The sequence below is a fragment of the Euwallacea similis genome, chromosome 2 (genome assembly GCF_039881205.1).
Source record: "Euwallacea similis isolate ESF13 chromosome 2, ESF131.1, whole genome shotgun sequence".
NCBI lineage: Eukaryota > Metazoa > Arthropoda > Insecta > Coleoptera > Curculionidae > Euwallacea > Euwallacea similis.
The window spans coordinates 6,076,236-6,098,604 of record NC_089610.1 but is presented as its reverse complement, the minus strand read 5'-3'; the positions used below and the strand labels follow the sequence as shown (position 1 = coordinate 6,098,604).

At 40.1% G+C, this 22,369-nt stretch overlaps 1 protein-coding gene across 2 annotated transcripts in view; it reads left to right on the top strand.

Moving 5' to 3' along the window:
- The window catches only part of LOC136419135 (uncharacterized), a 77,967-nt gene that overhangs the window by 24,222 nt on the left and 31,376 nt on the right, over positions 1-22,369 (top strand). The gene's annotated exons all lie outside the window — the stretch shown is intronic.

Here is a 22,369-nt window from a genome sequence, read left to right as displayed (position 1 = left end):
ATACATGTAATATCCTTTTCTCTCTCATCAGTATCGGAAGATCTTTCTTCTCTTTTCGTGAGGTCTGCTGTTTTTATGGCCTCTGGCGTGTCTTTTTGTTTGTGGTGACGTAAAAGGCCGGTTGCTCTTTGCCTGTGGTCACCCATCCATTGGCCAACCACGCCCGATGTCGCTCTCCTTCGGTGATTGGATGGGAACAGGTAGACCAACGTAGGCCACCTACTCTTGACTCGTTTAGTCCATATTCGTTTTCCTGATTTGAGTTTAAATAAGGAAGCAGAACCCTTTGACCCATAATTAGCTAGCTCCACTTGTATCGTGCAGGGGCTCGTTGCCAGCTTTGCCACTTTTTTTGTTGTTTACCTCGCAAATCGCCATCTTTTTTGTACCAACAAACCTTCGCTATGGCGAGAAAGGTTGTTTTTGTCCGAAACAGTGTCCTTGGGACTACGACCTGAACGCGAAACATCAGTCGCTAATTATCTTAGCGGAAGCACCTCATTTCGGCCAACGAGAAGGATCGAGTGCTTTCAGTCCTTTATACCAGATCAATTCACCAATCTTCCTATACATGCCCTCGTTTCGCCTTTAAGAAAACTCGAAGTTTTGTGGAACGTTGATTCGAAATCTCCGCTATGGAATATGTAGCGGTATAGCTCCCAGCTATGTAACTCCGAATATCGAAATAATATTCAGCGTTGGCAATATGCCAAAAGTACGTATAAAACATTAGTCGTAATTCTAAATGGAGTTACTAAACTCGGCCTAACTGTTGCCAACTGATTAATACCAATTAAATAATGCCACATCATAATCCAGCTGTAATTAATTTCAGTTTGATACTAGCAAAACGAACTTGCAGCGATTTTCCGTTTATGCTTTTCCAGCATGTTTGCGATTGATTAGTTGCATAAAGAGCTGCGAGTCTGAAGGGATAAATGAGCATTTGGCGAGGGCGATGAGAATGATGAGCCAGCATCGAGGAAAAGAACCGTTTTAATTCAGGTATTATATCAAGGGCTCCAAATTCCGGCTTTAGTTACTCGATCGACAGCGAAACGAATTATCAAAAGCCCGACATGCCTCAGCCGTTAAGGCTCCATACAGTCCACACACGCTATCAATCGGACTGCGTAACCCACGCTGCTAGGCAACAATTTGCCCGTGTGTGGGAACCTGTGTTGCATTCCGACAACCGTAAAATACTGTGCAACAACACGTAGATACACACACAGTCAATTGTCAGTTGCTCTGCGTTGCCAATTATTGCACGATAGCACGTATTGCGCAGTTTGGTTGATAACGTATGGGCCCCTTTAGGGACAGGAGGTAAATAATAGCCTTGCTCACGCCGAAGATGCAGCTTCAAGTCTGGTTCAACCATTTCTGATTCATAAACAAGCCAGTAGATTCAAATGGGTGCATGCGTATCAAGGATACGTTAATTACTAGCAAACGTACGTGTTGTGCATGTATGTGATTATACTAAACTACTGGATAATTGCGTTGGGACATTCGATTATTTGAACCATGTTGGGCGAAGCGTAAATGGCGATCGCCATGACGGCGGCGGGGGCGGTAAAGGCATGGGCATATTAGTGACGGTCGTGGTACCACATTGCAAGACTTTGTGATACCTGCAATGGATTTTGAAGCAGTACTTACCTACTGCCTTTAGCATCAAAGGAAATAAACAAATCTAATCAATAATATGTAAAAATACAACAGATGATGTGGGGTCAATCGGGGTTCTATCTGTTGCGAATTCGCCGAGCGCGGAACCCGTTTCGCTTAATTAAATTATAAAGCCGAGTTCACCTCTCGCATTCGGTTGATACTTCTTGCGGAACACTCACGGGCTTACCATAAACTTTAAAACGCCATAGAACCTAATCTTGGAAATATATCTCTTTATTTTCCGCGAACTGGTTTCAACAAGATAATAAATGACACATTAAATATACATATACTGCTTGACGTAGAAAAGAGAACACCCCGTAAAAAAGGTTTTAATTTAAATATTAATATCTCATATTAACGCAACTACGTCGTTCATAAATTAAACAAATGCGATGGTTAAAACCGGAAAAACTCAATGATATATCGGCCCTCCGCGTTATCATATGCATTCCTGGAAACGTTTTGGTATCAATTCAATGAGACGATCGATGCCCTCTTGAGGGACCTCATTCCAAACTATCTGTACGGCATTATAGACCGCCGCTACAATATCCCAGACATGTTCGATTGGTGATAGGTCTGGAGATCAGGGTGGCCGACGTAACAAATTGATTTCGTTTTGTTGAAAGAAATCTTTAGTAACCCGAACCACATGTAGTCGTGCATGTAGTCACAATCCAGTGGCTATTTCTCTAAATAGCAAACCAGCCTCTCGTAAACCCACTATTCGACCTCTTTCAAAGTTGATTTGTTGTCGCGCTGTTTACAGTTAAAAAATACTTAAAACTGCTGTTGACGCAAAAACGAATGCGAGAACATAATTGAAAAAGTGGGCGTATTTATATACGAAAAGCTATTTGAATCGAACCATTTATACGGGGCGTTCGCTTTTCTATGTCACGCAGTATAATTATCTCCGACCTAATCAAATAACCTGCATTGGTTGCCACCGGCGTCTCTTAATCGATACATCAGCGAAATACGGACTATTACTGACTTAAATTGATTACTCTATCTTTGCATCAGGTAAGTGGATGAGCTGGAGGCTTATTTCCGATGCCTGTCGAAAATTTCCGTCCGCCTCGTCTGCGTCTTTTTGGGGCAATTATCGACTAAATGTGTTATTTATAACGTGCTCCGGAATTTCCAATTAGTTGCTAAATTCACGCTAGGATTAACTGAAAATTATGTTACAGCGATGTGGGAAGAGGAATTCCTAATTTATGTAATGAGATGAGTAACGGTGAGCTGCTTCCGCGACTGTTTTGTTTCGGTTTTTCCCTATTTATCGCGGATAATTCGTTATTTACTGCTGCTTTAATTATGTATAATTTCATGGCATATGTAGATAAACAGGCAAATTCTAATTCAAAAGGAGATTGAACAAACAGTGTTTCAAGACTACAGAGGATTCTCTGCTGAATCCAATTTACGTCCCAGCACCGTAGTCTCTTCAAATATTTAGGTTTCCTGTGCGAAACAAATAAATTGGCTGAATCAAGGAGTGGAGTTTTCTCCCTGTTTTCTTTTAGCAACATGGGAGTACGTTTATTTAGGACATTCTTTTGAGCTTGCCAGAAATCCCTTATTTCGACAAAATATTTTTTATAACCCTTGACAAGAAGTGCTTTGCCCTAACAAGTCCATTTACTCGTGAAAACGCAGAGCAAACATTAGATTTTGCAGGAGAAAGGCCACTTTAAATGCTCTGCTTTGTTAACAATCGCCTGAAGGTTCTCTTAAGGTTTAACCTTCATTGAAAAATTATGAGATTTACTGTCAGTCGCGAAGCATTACTGTGTTATACAGGATGTCCCGGAATTAGGTGGCATAACTGTCTCAGCATGTTCTACCAAAGCCACGACAACATGTTCAGGATAGCTCAGGTTACCGAAGTAATGCCGATGTTAGTTTGGGAGGGACGGGGTCCGGTCGGTGAAATGATAGAAGGCACCCCGCCCAGGAAACCTCTTAGGAAAAGACGGATGAGGCATATGAGTAGACGGATGAAGAACGGGAGTTTTTTAAATTCATGTGAAGTGAAAGTTTTTAATATCACCCCTTCTCGGAGTAACGCTTTGCAGCGGTCCCGGGGGCTAGGGTGAAGTTCAGGTTCAGGATCCACAGGGATCTCAGGGGCTTCGCCTGCAAGATAATTTATTAATTTTTTTCCGTGCAGCTTCCAAAATATGTGAGTTATTTAGCTCAAACTTGGAATGCACCTGAATTCTTACCAAACCTCTTCCTCTTCTTTCTAAGTATATGAATTCCTTGTTCAGCTTAGAATCGCTCTCATCTCTAGCATCCCTTCAGCACCTAGCACCCACCAGTTATTTCCTTCAGAGTTTCTTACAAGAAAACTAGGGAAACCACTTAATTTTACTACGATTTATTCAAAAATGTTTTTGGGGGTTCACCCGCACTTAGCGAACCGACAAACCGTCCAGTGCCGATTTGGGCAGATATCGTCGGGATACTTGAGACACGTATAGAAACAATTTGCTTCACCACGTTCAAATAGAACACCTTGTATTATATTTCGCATGCTATTCATGATGCTAAGAATCCTTATTTCACAAAAAAAAGACAAAAAAAGCATGTCATCCATTCATACTTCTAGTTGCCCGTTTCCAGAAGGTTTTTGGCGCTTGAAATTCGTGAAGTAGACCACTGTGCTAGACGTTGTCAAAGGCCTTGTTGGTGTCCATTAATATGTTAAATGTGTCTTGAGAAGCTTTTACTCGGTTTAAAGCAACTGTTAAAGTCGCACGTAATAGAAATATTCGTGCGTTTACGGCAGCCATTAATGTACACATTTATCATGTGGTGTGTCTCGCAGCCCCTCAGAACAATTTCCAGAAATCTCTTTTCGCACTGTGATTCATGTGTTACACTCCTAGAGAACTGTTTTATGCAGGGTGGTCTCCGGGGAAATGATCGTCTATGGGAAAACTTCGGAAATATAAAAATCTGAGAATTTGCATCGTCGATGATAGAAATTGATGAAGGACATCCGCCTAAAATATCTCCAAGAAGGCGACATTTCCAGTTGTATTTGAAGTAGGCGTTGCTTGCCTTAAGTAGACAACCCTATATATTTTTTCATTTTTAAATTCCACCGCGAATGCTTTAAAACGGCACCGAAAAGGGGAGTGCTTTGCTTATCAACTGCTTATTTCTCATTTTCTGCCATGTCGAACGAAGTACGCTCGAATGGCACGGTTATGGACATTCGCGTTAAGTGGTTGACGAAACGGGCATTCCAGGACAGCGTCCTTTTAAGGTGCCGCTCTAAAAGCATTGCGCTGGACTTCTATGACATTTCCTCATTCCGCGATTCGATGTGAAAATCTAAATACATTTCGTATGTGTATTTCAATCGATTTTTCGTCACTCAGATGTCTCTCAGCCGGAAAAAATTTACGAACGTTATACGTGTCTAGCAAGGAATATTTCAAGTAGATTTTGCGCGATCCAGGTGGCGTAGCAATAGTCCTTTTTCTATTTGAAGCAACACGCATGTCGAGCGTAATAAAGATGCGCCTGCGTCCACGGCAGTGAGGTACATTTACGGTTGTCGCGTGCGTGCGTTCGGGAGATGAATCACTGCGCTATGCCTTAAGTGTTCGACCACTCTTTGATGATGCTCTGTACAGTAAAAGAACATTAATTCAGTCGAAGAAACAGGCATGATCGTATACGTCGGAGGTAGTGTCTGTTTGTCCTAGACGTCAAACGATAATCAAATCTGAAATACGTTTACCCCGAATCCGTAAAGCAGACATTTGGATGGGATCGGCTTATATTTGAGAAACAATCGATTTCTCTTTTATGTTTCTAGGGCACGGGAAATGAATTCACAGAATATAGCGGAGAGATAGAGGATATTTTATGTAGCGGACGTCTCCAGGTCGAAGCCATTTCACAAGCTCTATCTATATACAGTGAAGGTCGGAATTTACTTTGGGATGCATCTGTAGGATTATTGCGTTGAGTGTTAGCCAAATAGAGCAGTTACGTTTTATCTCCTATTAGAAATTTCATAAATGAAAAGTCCAGACCTTTCCGGAGCAAATTAAAAGGGGTGACACCCTGTGACGATGGCCCCGTCGATTGCCTACCAGAAACTCTATATGGAACTGACGTAATTGCTGCATCTTCGCTCGCAGCTGGAGGAAAATGATTTCCGATGTCATCATGGAAAATTTCCGCTTCAGTCGTGTTGGATTTTATCCCTGCTGTCCGACAAAGGGCAATATTTTCAGGGCGAAATTCATGCAGATGAAATAGCAAATGCGTTCGTTACCGAATAGTTGAACTAACCATGGTTAGGTGCAGCTGTTGTAGCAAATGCCCGCATTGTTCGTCTGTTTACTTTCAGTCAAGAAAGGAGAAAAATTGCCGCGCATTATCCAATTTAGGTACCTAATGATGCCTCTTTAAAAGTTCTTTTCCTCAATCTAGAGACATTTCTTATTCAAGCAAATAGATTAAGGCTCCTGGCGAAATAGAGATAAAACGTGATTGCCTCCTTTATGCAGATCGAAAGCTGTGTGTTTGCATTCAAGCTTCCTATCTCCATCAGTATCTCAGCAACTTCATAACGGATAGCTCAGTTACGTCTTACCGAATTACAATCAAAATATCTAATTTTCAATCTAACCAGCACCGCACATGTCCAGTTTCCTCCTTAACGACAATAATGTGCAAAAAAAATTAACATAGATCGCGCTGCAAGATGCCAATACAGGGTGAACGGTATTGTTAAGACTTTGCAGTTAATAACCGTATTGTTAAGGCCGAGACAAGGAGACTGAAAATTAATAACAGTGTCCCTCCTAAGTTATGGGACCCACGGACGTCATAAATAAGAGCTAAGTTTAAGACCTGATGTTCGCTGAATTAGGTCTGCTCTATACAGGATTGCCACTTTGGTACACCAAATATTGTTCCAGCTTGTCAGCACTTTCATATGGAACAAGAACAATTCGTTTCAGTTTGTGAAATACGTCAGGAGATTAAAATGCCCGGGGTCCGTGTTCCTGTCTTTTTGGACATGGTGTGTTTGCTTACGAATATTCCTAAGCTACTAGTGCTTGACGCAATCGAGCATAGCTGAAGATTTATGTCCTGTTACACGATCGTATCATTAATAGTTTTCTCGAGATTATAGAATTTGTGTTTACACCCAACTACTTTACATCCAAATGAAATTTCAACAAACGAATCAGACCGATACACGGTAGAATACTATCGGTACTCTAAAGACGTGACGCCGCGATTACCCGACAAAATGGCGAATGCACCCTGTCACTAGCAAAAATCGAACCGTAACGAAAGGGAAATAAAATTTCTTGGTTGGTGACCTTTTCCGCGCGTAGAAGGTGTCTACAGCAATTGAATTGCATGCTATCATTCCAGAAGGAGAAAACAACAGCACAAGAATTGAAATCTTTGTTTTCTTTGAAAAGCACCAATTTTTTAGATGGGTTACTTAACTTGCTTTGATTAATTTTATTTGGCTCTTGACTGGACAGCTTAGAAAACTAATCTCATCCAGAAAGATTGATGACTTGCCGTGGCAGTCTTCTGTATTGTGCCACCGATGCTATCTCAAAGGTTAGCAAAATAAAGTTTAAAAGTCGAAAATAAAGTAAAAATCCTTTCAGAACAGGCATTACATTAATAAATACTAGAGAATGATTTAAGTTTGCGGGAAACTGATGTTTTAGGCAATTGCTCTTTTTGAGAGTTCTGGGCCGTGGTTCGACTTTCTGTTTATATTTAGATTAATCACCTGTAATGGAAAAAATTAATGCTTATGATATTTCAAATAAACGGATATTTTATTGAGTGTTGGAAATTTACCTAACAAGTCGTGAAAAGGTAAAAACTTGCGAGGACCATGTGCGGGGGATCTCACGATTTGATAACGCAAGCGCACTATATGCTGCTTGCAGAAACTCCTTTTCTCTACGTAAATTTGTTATTATTTAAAAATACCAAGTGAAAAGATGCCAACAGTGCAGAGGTCCGAACGCGTGCTCCTCTATACAGGGTGCCCATATCTGGAACTTAAGAATGGAGAAATCGATAACCACACAAGAGGTCTATAAGAAAAGGGGAGGAGAGCAAAAATTAAAGGATCAGACATGGAAAATTTTATATGAATCTCAGTGAAGGTACTCGAAACTCCTTCGGGAAATATATACAAAGCAGCAGTAATAGGCGAGTCATTAGTTCTCGTCCAGATTTAAAATTATCAATTAATTTACTTTGGGTTTCATTAGATCTCTTGTCGGATAATTGGAAATTTATAATTATACAGCCCTCAAAGTGAAATAGAAGAAACTGAAAGGAAAAAGGTACATTTATTAAGGTCATCGGAAATCGGCTTTCCATTCATTCATTTTGTTAATACCGAGCTGCAGTAATTGCGTTTGATTTAGATTTGAAATGAAATAAGTGATGGAACAAAATTGACCCGTTGGTGAATTCTCTTGTAGGAAATCAGCATTGAAGTAGAGAACAATTAAGCACGTTTATTTGAAAATGAGCACGTTAATTGATATGAGAACGCAGTCTGTTCATTAGTCATTAATCACCTAAATATTCACCCACGGCGCTGCAATTACTTTCTAAACAACTTAAAGAAGGTAGCGATAAAATGGCTTTTCCATTAACCTAGAAATTGCTTTTTTTACAATTTTGTTCCCCGTTTTTGAGACACTAATCTATGGCGGTGATATCGGAGGAAGTGACGCTCCCATAACCTCTTGCGTGTTACATGCCCCGATTCCCCCGGTGCACGGGACATCTTTGCGCCTCCAAAATGACTTCACAGGGGCACTAATGCAGAGCCTTTCGTCCGAAAAACTGGACCAATTTTATTGGGATGTTAGCAGTTGTTCGCTCACTTCTTCTTTGTGATTGAGCGTTTTCATCACAATGTGTGAATCGTATGTCGCCGAATTATGAAATTGGTCCAACAGCAATCGAACTGGTTCCGGCATGATCATGCCGAAAGGAAGTTTTTAAATGGGCAGCGGCGTGAAGTTGGGCGTTGCGCAAGTTGGTTACCTTTCCGCAAAACTTTTTGGGAGTTTCAGATTTCTACATGGAAGTTATATGCTCGTAATAATAAATTTTTACGAGCGTGTAATGTTCAAAAGCAAAATCGCGTACTCTGAAAGAAAGGGCGTTATTGTCGTTACACAAAAGCACTACATAACACACATTGGCGCCAAAAGGAAGCACAAATTAAAAAAAACACGTGACGTAAAACCATCTTCAGGGGAGGCCCTTGAGAGGGCTGTACCGCCCTTAGTGTCCATTTGCCGTCCTATATTTATAGGAACTGTTTTTAATATTTTTGGTCGTAGAATTGGCTCTTAAATTATTGCTACTTAATTTAGGGACACTAGGTATATTAAATACCCCCGAATCAGCGACTTAGAATCTTGCACCACCCTGTATAAACGAATTATTTAATCATACACCGAACATTGAAATCATGCAGATCATTAGCTTCCAATTACATAGCCGCATAATTTTCATCTACTTAACATGCCAAATTGCCTTTTCATGTTATCATACACATATATAAATATACCAAACACTGAACACTATAATTTTCCATAGTTCTGTTAGCTGAATAAACACCTCGTTATTTATGATCCATTTTATTGCATTTGCGCTTCTAATAACTTATTCCAAATATTTTTAAACAAGCAAATTTCACTACATTACTTTTGATAAACCATTCGATACGCCAATATGCTGTTTGAATTTTCCTGGCGTTGAAATCGCGCTATTGAATTATTGGACGGGAAAACTCCAATAAAATGAAAATATAGTTTACAATATTCAAGCTGCGAAGATATTCCAGGTAACGGTTATCAAGCGGAAAACCCGCCGGAAAATCGTCAGAAATTTTGTGGCATCGTTCCTCCTCTTGCTGTCGCTCTTCTGAATACAGTTTTTCAAGAAAGTGGAGCAACGGGAGAAGGAATACGATCTAACTGCAATAGATTTCGATTGAACCTCCTCGAAGTAAGAGTAAAAACAAATTGTTTCGATTCTGGCTCGTGCAGAAGTTGCATTTGCTGAGTTCGATCAGAGGCCTTGACTAAAGGGACTACTGAGCTGGCGTTTTTTTTCCATTCAACATACTACTACGGTTATGATCATAAACATATTGCAGTAATTGTAGAGAGCATGGGTCAAGGAATATATAATTTTAAAGGGCTTTAAATTCTCAAAAAACCTATGTGTAAATTTGAATTTTTTTAGTTCAAATTTAGTCCAAAAAAGTAACATCCCGTGAAATTTTATTGTTGATTTATGAGATTTCCAAAAGAATGGTGTCTCTCCCCATTATGCTTTACCGGTTCAACAGTTTCTTGCCAATAACTTTCCTGATAGATGGATTGGCAGAAAAGGTACATACTACCAAGTGGCCAGCTAGATCTCCCGACCTTACACCTCTCGACTTTTTTTTAAGAGAGACCTTGGAGATAGTTAAATGCGTGATTTATGATTAATCTGTACAGAATCTTCAAGTATTACGTCGGAGAATTGTAGAAGATTGTTGTAAAATTTCCGTTACCTTCGAATTGCGACTTTTTATTCGGATATCTTCAATGGGTGTGAACGGTATGTCCGTATATTGTCACACAAAACTGATTTTTGGCTTGTATAGCACACTTGACGACTCTTTTATATCTCTTTTTAATTATTTTCGCCCACTAATAATAACTCCATCAAAGAATACATAAAACAGCACACCATATGAATTATTCAGTTAACGATGCCGGTTATACGGCAAGCTACTTTGAGAGAACACATTTATGCAGGGTGGAATTTTAACTGAGGGCTGAAGAAGCAAAAATGAGGACCGTAAACTTAATATGCACTAACAATACGGCATAATTTGTGTTGGATAGCAAAACAAATGGTCCCAGCCAGAACATGATAAACCACAAACGCAAACAGGCCGAGTTAATAAATCTGGCCACGTAAAAATTCTCGAGTGGCCAATTTATTTCATGAAGATAAAGCAATTACAATTTTTCAAAATGCCGGAAACAGAATTAACAAGAAACGTGCCACACAATTTAAACTTGCTCATGTCTCGTTGACTTAGGGTTAGGTTGGAGTAACCTGTCACCATCCCGAGTTAATTTATTATAATCAAATCCGAGGGTTAACATGAGACGTGGCGATAAGAAGGACTATCATTTACGAAATCCGAAGGGGAAAACATGGCTTGGGCTCAGGGTGTTTGACTTACGCGCCCATCTGAAGACACAAGTCTGATAGAGATGTATAATCGGCGCGCTATGAAGAGCGCATATACTGGGTGCTTTCTTTGAATCCGTGGAAAAATTTGCGAGCATTAGGAAAGAGCGCTTCCTCCAATCAGGTATATAGCAACACTAGGTCGCACGGTACCTTATAGAAACAGCTTGACTAGAAGTATCTCGGCTATATCTGGAATTGATGCCAGCATCGAAATTTCTAACGAAACACCCAGTATACTTGGAGATTTTTTACCATATTTACTTAATAGAAATAAGATCAAAACATATGGGAACCTCATAGTATTCAATATGATACGTAAAAGTATCACAAGTCGGAACACAGGAAGTGTGTAAGCGGGATAAGGACCGAATGAGGTTTAATATGCCTCCGACAAAGACCAACAATGAAATGGGAGCGTCAATCCGGCCGGGTTCTCCACCTCGATGTTTAGATTAGTATAGATTTCGCTGCGAATATCAGAGCAAAAAATAGGAATGTAAATAAATGGAAAAAAGCATGGAAACACAGAAATTCTGTACGCTAAAATCGAAATTCCTTACATGTTTTACCTGCAATGGTAAATTTATTTGTTTTCCAACATTGTTTTAAGCGATAAAGGAATCGTCCCTTTCTGTTTATCAGTTGACCTCGAGTCTGCAGCCTGTGCCGTTGGCTGAGTCTCGGACCCATCAAAAAGTCATAAACAAATATCAGCGGATTCAAGTCATCATATTCATCAATGACGTGCCTAAGTTATGCTATAACTGGGAAATGTACATTAATTTATAAATAAGCAAAAATTCCGAAAAGGTGGGGGATCTGGCAACCGGACGCATTCCGCCAACTTCAACGAACTTCTTTGCTCTTTGTCGGAGGCATATTAAAACTTATGTGGTCCTTCCCCACTCGTACAATTCCTCCTACGTTCCAACTTGAACTGGTGATACCTGTATGTTCCGTCTTAGTTCAGCTGTCGTATGCCTGCCATGGGTTCTCCCATGCTTGGATCATCTGCTTTTTGATCAGTGTCCTCCCTTCGCCACTGAACTAACCTGAACTAATCTGATCTTTTTTTGCCTCCTTCGAATAATCGAGAGGACCTCCGCGCCTTCCCATACTCGATTTGTGATCTTTCCAGTTGCGGGGCACTCTTCCTCTTTCCAATCACTTGGTTTTTGTTCTTCTGTTTTTGCATCGTGTTGTTACCAACTCTGATATATACATCTGACAGAAATGGTTTCTTTCGGCAATGCAAATTGTTCCTGCATATTTTTGTGTTTCCTCAGATGCTTCTCTCTGCATCCATAAGTGTACGGCCGTCCTTTGGTGTTTGGTACCTTCGCCATTTCGTCTTAATCTTCTGCGGCATTTCCCGTCATGTTTGCCCCAAAGGCTAGTTTCTGATAATGAAGTTTCTTCGGCAGGCTCGCGTCCAGGTGCTCCTGGGGTTTATCCATTGAACGTTCATCCTTTTGCCTTCCACGTCTGTTACTCCACTCACACCTCCCTCCCGGGGGGGTACCCGGACTGAGGGAAGAAACATCCAGGGGTCACCACGTGGAGATGCGGATAGATTTTTGACCCCCACATATCAACGTCTAAAACGAGCGCTTATTTTATACCGTGTGTTCGCCATTAGGCGAGCATTATTTGTCAGGGCCACAATTGGTACATGCGTTTGGCCATGTGCATGCTCCGTTGTTCCATACACAAAGTCCCCTCATAGAGGAGACCAACTAAAGACGATTATTTTAATTTGTACGTATCAAAGGGCTTTGTTTTGCTCGCCAGCAGTGAATGAGAAATTTGCAGGCATTAAAAAACCTTAAACGGGCTGTTTCTTTAAAAACTCAAAAATATTATGCTCATATTCTCTAAGTACGGAGCTTCTATGTTTACACTTCAATAAATCTTAAAGTTAGCTGCAAAAACGGCCGTATTTTCCTTAAACTGCAACCGAGAAACAAACAGATTCCGAGGGCAATTTATTAAAATGCAAGATACAACCAGAGAACAAGTTAATAAATCTGACTGCGCAAAAAATCTTAAGTGGCTCTTGTATTTCGAGGAGATTAAACAAATACAATTATTCAAAAGTTTTGAAATGAAATTTAGTGGGTAACTGGATAAGGATTTATTGTTTATTGCGGTATTTTCCCAGAGAATTTCACAACACGTCAAAAAAGTTTCTGCCTGTACATCCACCCGTTTCACTGTTCGGTGACGAAAAACTTTTACGTAATAATCCTAGACAGATCTCATATTTAACGAATAGAATTTCTTTCTCCATAAAAAGGCACGACGTCCAGACTTCAATAATTCAGAATCTGTAGTATTAGAAGTTAATTTCCTATCCTGTCAGCGTTCTCTAAGTTATCCGCCTTCTCTGTTGATAGATGCCGAGGGCGTAAATTACATTTTTCAGATGATCTTATTTTGGTTGTCTGGTTGATGAAGTTATGAATTTAAATGAAGTTTGAACTTTGCACGGTGCATGTATAATGATTTATAGGAGCCGGCGACGCTGGCCTCTTTTGATATTAGTGGTTCCCCGGAAGTGGCACATACTCTTAACAACGTAGTCAAAGAAGATTGGCTTAGTGATGGAATATTAAGCTCGAGAGCTGCGATCACCTCAAATCGCGAATTTACCGCACCAAACCCGTCAATCTGTGTTAGTGTGCCCACTTTCCAGCCTTATTCCCAGGCACTACAGAGTGGATCCTTAAGTTCGAGTTAACTTTTCGTAATCTCAAAAACAACCAAAATATATGTGAAAAAGAGTAAAAAAAATAAGAAATTTTTTATATAACCAATTTTCTAACAAATGGATAGGTCGTGATGAATCGATAAGATGCCCCGCGGGATCAGCAGACCTAAATCCATATGATTTTCATCTGTGAGGTTATACGAAAAGCTTGGTGTTTACCATTGAAATTAAAAATTGCGTGAACGGGTAGAAAATGCAATTCCGCCGCAGAAATAATTCGAGGAAAAAATCTCTTCTAACATCGTGCACAGAGTCGTGGATAAGGCGAGCTACAATTTGTGTGAATGAAACTAAAGACGACAATTTCGAACACCTTTTCTAACTGGTCCTAGAGTGAATAATTATTAACAGTGTTGTATTACATAAATATTTTGCTTAGTTTTTGAAGTCTATGTCATATTAAAAAGATTCACTGTCTATGCCCACCCTGATTATTGTCCGATAGCGACTGAAGAAATTCTACTCCTCTATCATGGGAATTTCCACTCCATAAGCCCCTTGGGATCCCCCCCCCCCCCCTTCGACAGTACCATTGAAACCCTCTTTTGAATGAACTCAGCAATACTCTAATGATCGGTTTCGCCTCGTGTTTGCGTCCACCGTTTGCAAGCTCCCATCGAAAGCCTCCGTCTTAATCTAAATTGGAGGCTTGAGCAACATCAGTTCAGCGTCGCTCCGGATGTGTCTTGTCAAGTGAGGTGGCCGTGCTTCTCGACTTTAGACCCTTCCAAATAAGAAACGAACTTATCTTGTTGTAATATTCCTTAATCGCAAGTGGAAAACAAGGGCAATCAGCTCAAGGACTTGCAGTATCTCTTTGTATTCACAAGGAGGCTTTATCTCACTGAAACCCGGGTCACTGAAAGCCGGCAGGTTGTTAGTTTTTTGTTGATACCAGGATAAAACCTGGTTATCGCTGAAGTGTTCATTTTGTTCTTTCTCAATGGATCTAGTGACGCAAAATCACACAAATGTGACGAAATGCGGATTTTTAGCCCCGATGTTAAATTTTAATTTAGCCACCAGTTTCCGTTGAATTTTGCATATTTCTATGAATGACATAACGAATTCATGGTGGTTATAATGCCATCTAACAAATGGAACGTAATTTCCCGGTTAGGAATTTTAATAAAGTGTTAGGGGCATGATTCACAATTCAGAACCAAATCTCATTTTTGCTTAATTTATTCAATTATCGGATAAATTTTGTGGCCATTTGTACTCGATTTTATTTTCAGTATGTACATCTGTCATAATCAATTACTATCAATGGAATAACCGCAAGGTGAATTTGCCAGCAAATTTCCATTTTGTACTTTATATTCATTGTAGTGCTGCGTAAAATGTGAAAAAATTTCGAATTGATTAAATTTTTGAAAAAAAAAAATTATGATGAATATATGATATGAATGAATGATGGTATGATATGAAAAAAAAATTATTCAAACAACCTAATAAGAGCGCATGTCTGCATTTTGGACTCTGTGGGATAAGGCAGAAATGCACACTTCCATGAGGAGGCATAAAAATTCAAATTTGCACTTTTGAAAAATGTCGAAAATTTGAATTTGAGGCCATACTGTGACTTTTCCGTTGCAGATGCATATGTGTTGGCGCCATTAAAATTGCCTTTGAGCCTTCGCCATCGATACTCCGTCTATCACGTTTCCTCTAAAGGGCCTAGAAACGGCTTGTATTTCAAATCACAGGGAAAAAAATAAAAAATGTTGCCAATTTTTCACTAGTAACATGTCGGAAATGCCTCATTTATCCACACAAGCATTTGCAGAATATCCGTGTTTGCCCATGCGGATTGTTTGATTTTATTACGTGAGCGAAGCAAAGTTGATGAATGCGTGAAATTTCAAATCTTGGGAGTTGTCCGCTGCAAGCCCGAGCGTTTGTGCAGTATTTGCAAGAAAAAATTCGCGCAATAAAGCCCTGGAGCCCCGGAACGCGGAAATAATGCGTGAAAGCAGGAAAACATTTAGCTTTAGTTTCTAATGTTTTGTTTGTAATTTTACTTCCCGAACCGGTAAAATTACTTAGATGAAATTATCCATGAACGTCTTGTTGCTCCAATCTGGCATCTACGTTGAATGGGCTTTGCTGCGCATTGGAAAATCCAAGGCTTGCGGCAGAGCTTCCACCAAAACATTTTTTTCAAAATTTCATTTTTTTGAGCCTTAAATCGACGGCATCACTGAGGCACTGTACGTTTTATTAGACAATTTATATGAATTTTACTCAAATCCTCTATGACACTTGGAAACGCATCTGACTTGTTGCCATAGCGGTGTAATCCTTCCATTATCGTCTTTTCCATTTAGATCTTTTCACCACCGGTTTTTGTCGAATTTTGCTTGGGCCCTGAAAAATAAGCGAAATTGTCTTTTCACGGCCTCACTGAGTTTAGCACCATCCGAGAGGAAAGTTGTTTATGGGAACAGCGTGTGGGGGAAATCAGCCCCATAAATTAGTCAACTAGTTTTGATGGTAGAAACGATTAATGGACAACGTTCAAGGATAAAACCGAATTGAATACCGAACCGAATTAATTGAACGAACGTCCCGTTTATGTGCCCCTCACGCAAATCAAGCGCACGTCATGACATGGGACTAACAAACATATCGACAGGCCTCTCGAGGGAAAATAATATCTCCTTCTGGCCATTCAGCAGTTTACTAAAAAACCATAAATCAAACATGATGATGTTCGCTTTACTTTTTCCATGCCTTTGAACCAGACAAAAAAGAACATCGTCAGGATATGCAAAACGTGTGGCGATATTTTCATTCCCCCAAGCTGTAAATATATTTTAAATGATTTTGCGCACTCTACCATAAAGATAGAAGGGAAATTTAAAGTAGATTTAAAACATTCATCATATTGCGAAGCTTAAAGCGGATAACGTATTGAGATGCAAGCTTATCCTCCACAAGAAATGTTTTGTATACGTGTAATACGTATTTGAGGCCCTGTTAAAGGGATGAATGGGGGGCGATAAGTCGCCAGCTGCGAGGCTTTTGAAATGGGGATATGGCAGAATACGGATTTTCACATATAAAAAATATAAATGTGCTGTCTAATACGTATATCACCATCCTTTATACACAGGTTTGTACACGCGGTGTGCGTTTAACACACAACATAACATTTAATGCGTTAAAACACACGCACAAGTACCAAGTTTCACAGCTGTCACGTCAAAGCAATATTATTATCCCTCGATCAGCGTGCGGAAGGTCCACATTTCACACTCGTAGACGTGTGCAAAGCACGCGCACGCGCGCACGATCTTTTATTGACAGGTAGAGACTTTGTTCGCTCCGAAATGGTGAGAGTTAAAATCCGTTAAACCATTTTTTCCATTAGATTGATAGCTTTTGAAACAATTTTGGGTGGAAACGGTGCCCAATGGATAGGTTAACGGATATGGATGTCATTTCGTGTGGTTGGGCGGTTCAAATATAACACGTGATATATGAAAACGGGCCAATGACAACTCGCATTTTAAATGACTCGCTGCATCCCATATAAACTCGTATTAGTAGTGCAATAACTGCAACGCAAAACCGAGCCATGAAGGCTGCGTTTTTATTGAGAGGTTTATACCTGTAGGAGGGTCATAAAAATCAAATTTGAATGTCGATCTATTTCAGTGTTTACGTTTCAATAACGCTGCAGGCCGGTTATGGATTTTGATTTTTTCTCGTTATTTCAACTATTGACCGCAGGGAAAATGGATTGCTTACCCCGGGTAGATTACCTGTAGGGCCTCGGACTGCTCGAAATTTGATTTTCGAGCAACATCACCGGACACCATATACTTCCCTCCGCCTCATACGGGAAAGTATTATTTTCCGAACTTGTTAGAAAAACCACCCGGTTGTGGGTGAAAGCCGTGCGTTACACCACCTCCATATTTGAAGGGAAATAGACGGGAAGCCAAGCGAACTACCATTCAGAAGTGGCAACCACGGTGGACACGACAAGCGAACAAGAGGCAGTGGACCAAGCGATAAGTGTATGGACGTCTTGCAAATATAAGCGTCTGAAGTTCTATCTAACTCAGACGCTCAGCGGACACAGGAGCTTCAAGAACTACACCCACAGAATAAAGAAAATTAATCCGGATTGCAGGAACTGCGGAGTCGTGGATACCACAGAACACTGCACCTGCCAATGCCCGTTATTCGAAAAGCAAGAGGACGTGCTAAAAGAATGTGTGGAGAAACTAACTCCAACTTCCCTCTTCAACGGGATGTTGGACTGCAAAACAAGGTGGTACTGCTGTAGCAATGTCATTTCTCCGATCGTTAAGAAAAAGCAGCGCATAGAGAGTGCCAATCAAGAGGGACAATAATCCTGGGCCTAAAAGCGATTGACAGTCAACTCCCCAAGCCCCTCGACACTAACGATTTATCCCCCAGAGACAGTTCCGGGCCGTTACCAGCTGGTAGAAAAGGAAACCTGAGGTTTTTAGTAAGTAAGCGCCCATGCGAATCCCACAGTATCCGGCCGCCAGAACACCAAACGGGGTGTCGTTATAAGGCTTTCCTTAAGAGATCGCCTTCATATTCGAAATAGAAATTGATAGTATTAAGTGGAAGGTGTAATGAGAAAAAGAGATCTCATTCCTCAAAAAGCTCACAACTGTTTATTTTCCCCGTAAACTACCGCTTTAGCAGTAAATTGAAAGAACCCACTTAACGCGGCAACAAAGGCTTAGGTTAAGATCGGACCTAGTAAAATCGAAGTTTTTGTAAAAAAGTAATTTTCTTTTGTATGGCGCCACCTCGTTTTAGACGTCCATAAATCAGGGACCGTTGATAATACGTTATACATTCTCTCTCGTTCGAGAACATACTAAATAGGGATTAAGGGATGCGAACTCGCGTATTGACATTTTATGGATGGTAGTGGGTGAAGGGGCCTTAAACTACCGGTTGGCACGTTCGCTTTCGGAATTGTCGCTGGTTTAATTCAGGAATATATTAACTGGAATTATGCCAAGCGTTGCCTGAAGCCGTATTCTTATCCTATTCCTTTATCAAGATATAGATACTAATAAAAAATTTAGTTTGAAGGAAAAGCTTTTAACGTAATGCATACATTGTGCCGGATACTATACAATGCACCTCAAATAACTGCATTCTGCATAATGCAGGTCTGCAATTTGAAATGCCAAACCGGATTTGATTCAGTTAATATGGTAAACCAGTTGTTTGCATATGGGATTTAGTGTGTTTAAACAACTGGTTAGTTGTTAAGAGGATGAATATCAAACTGTTTTGATATGGATCTCATTAGTACACCAACCAAACCGCACTTTTTCGCCTCCCTCATTCCTGAACGATCACATCGAGTTGGTCCTGCTGTCACAGGCTTCTCAATCAGGTTAGTTCAGGTTAGTTTAGGTTAGTTGCAATTGTCCAGCCCGCAATATTGCTTATCAAAAGAGTTTGTGTGAATACTCGCTCTGGATCTTGCCAGGCAACGCGTCTTCATCTAGAAGAGACGATTCTTCACGCACTTCTTCTTGTCCAGATATTTCTTCGTGGATACTAGAAGGAGTTGACTTTCGCAAACTTCTGGTACTTAGGGATGGCCTAGACGCCCATTCAAGTCTATCAGCGGAGACGTGCTTACCACGTACTTACCATTGAGGCCTATTTTAAAATGCCAGTGTGTCTCGCAATATCATTTTTTCCTGATGAATACAGTGATAATAAGATTCGTCAAGTACCGTGCAGTAAGCAGCACTTACCGTCCTAATTCAATAGGGGTAAGCAGAATATTACCACATGCCGCCGATTGCATCAATTTTACTAAGCTTCCCCCTGAGGCTTTATGTGGCAAATCCACTGCAATAATTTATTCCCAACCATAACTCCACTTAAACGCGAGTAGTTCCTAATTTGTACGAAAAGCTGGATGTTAAATCAAAAGTATCAACATCAACTAGCGGTAACAGCCTTGATGGTCCTTGAACGTTATGTGGAATTCCACACAAAATGGCGATATTGCCTCTTCAATTTGATGTATTTTGTGTTCGATTAAGCTAATAGACATTTTCCAACAGAGAGTAATTTTCAGTAATGGAACAACGAAGTTTGCGCATTAGCGAATTGTGTATTTTGCGGCACATTTATTACGAATTCAAAACAAATAGTTGGGTACCAATTAATGACGAGTTTCGAAATGCCGAAAGTTCGGAGACGCAAGACCTGACTTCAAGAAGATTTAAGACAGTGCTCATCGGTGGGTGTGTAAAGAGCAAGCGGTCGGACGCATGACAGGGGACTTGTCAATGACGCGCGATTAACGCATGTGGCGCGTGCGCAAACCTGCGAGAAATACTCAGCAAAATACTGAAACTTAGTAAAAAATAAATACAAAATCACAAAACGGTCAGATCATTAATGATCATGTGCGTAAACTAATTTGGTCAGGGCAATCAAATAATCCGCCAATAATGCTACACAATTTCACATATGCCCGAGCACTACTGGCTGGCAGATTGACGAATGATGAAATTGTCAGCTTAAACAATTACAGGTTACGTAACTTTCGATTTTTGAATTTCGCGCCGATTTGTGGTCCAAAATGGCGGCCGTCGTGGTCGCTTTTCGCATTGAGTAATTTCAATTTAGAGCGTCAACCAGTACTAAAACGCGTAATTATCATAACTACAACGACATGACATACGTGGATATTCGGTTTGAGCACAAGGTCGATTTAAGCTAAAGAGGCAAGTGCTTCAAGCTGAACTCGTACCTGCACCGGAACTGCCAACGACAACCAACATCTCAACCTTCTAGATACTGAGTTTTGCTATCACGGCACGCAGGCCAACGTCAATCACTTCTATTAGTCTCAAGGGTAAAGAGGAACGGTTGCCCCCAAATTATGCATCGCAATCTGGAACTTTGTGGCTGAAATATGTTAAGAATGTGCCCCAAGAAACGGTCAACCCGGTTTAACCCCTGGTAACCTCATATAAAAAGATCATTCAACCAAATTTAATTTTCTTCTTTCACAAGCCAAAAGGAGAGAGGCTTGATAACGGTCTCCAGATATTTCGTTTAATTTAATTAAATGTTTCTCGCAATTCTTTTTGCGACTTTTTCTGCTCCAGCTAAACCTTTCAGCGTGAAATGTGACAAAATAAGAATAGTTTGTTGAAACTGAAATGCTCATCATTATATCTAATGTATATTTTTGAAATGCGTCCTTTGATTGCGCCACTTTAGCTCAATTTTCCAGGTTCTACTTTCGAGCTCTTTTAATGGCAGATGAACAATAATTTATTCTCCCCGAGTTTTAAACGAGTAACATGTGCATAATATGTGCATTGCCATTCTTTGGATTAATTCGTTCGCCTAACATTGAGGTTTAATTAAGGGCCCATCATTTCGATAGACATGGATTTACTGGGGTAAGACGGGTGAAGTGGGTATAATTTCGCTTGGAATTGGGGCTCATTTTCTTAGATGGAACATGTTTTAGGCGATTCTGGGTTAATAACAAACTTGTCCATTCGTTTTCTGTATGATTAATTTTCAGTTGGGGATTTCCTGTAGACATACCCAGAACAGGACTGCGGACTTCGGTTAAAGTTTTATTAATTAACGAGACCGTTAATAAATATCGAATTATAAGAAACTCAGTGAAGAATTTTTACTAGGCGCGGCCGCACAAATAAGGACCACCGTATCAATAAGGGTTCCGAAAATCTGTTCGAAAACTCCCTTTCAATCATGCCATAGCGCACAATCGAGTTGTCGAAGTATTTTGTGGCATTTGTTTTTTATGACATATTCATGACGTTGGAAATGCTGATTAGTCAGCACTGGAACTTGGATTCTTCCTTTTTCCGCTTCGTAATTTTTAATGTCCTCTCCAGTTGCCTTTCTGCAGTGACCTGCGATTTTCTTTGGAAAAAAGTAAGCTTTTGACGATTTTCGTAGTTTCACGTCGCTTTTTCCTTAGTATTGGAGGGATAAATACTCAAAATTGTTAGCGGATTACAATTATGAAAGGTTAGTGCACCCGTTAGACGTCTACGGGCGCTATTTAATGTAAACGTCAAATGTGACAAATTGTTTATTATGCAAATTTCGCTACTGCTACGCCATTATCAACGCACACACAAATTCATTTGCAAGTCAAACAACTTCTGTCCCAGTGCCCCTTTAAACGTCATGGGATGTTTAACCTTCTACCGTAAAAGACAAGCGTCAAACATTTAGCTTCAGGTAAGATAAATGATTCCACTGCGATCAACAAGTAGTTCGAGTACACATAACCGAACGAACGAAATCTTAACAGATTCTCAAATGCCAGGAATTTAAAAATAGTCCTTCTTAATTACCGAACAATGGCCCATTCGGCCCAGAACCAATTATAAATAACAAGGAAATTGCTCTCGAAAATTGCGAAAGTTTTCAACTTTGAAACTTTCTTTTTATGATCATATGCTTTAAGTTAATTTTCGGTTAAGCCCAGAGTAAGTTCCCCGTAAATACTCGGTTGGTTTAAGAAAGTCGTTCAATTATCCAATTTTCGTGTCTGGTTAGTTCCGTTTCAGATAATAAATTTCGGAATAGTTT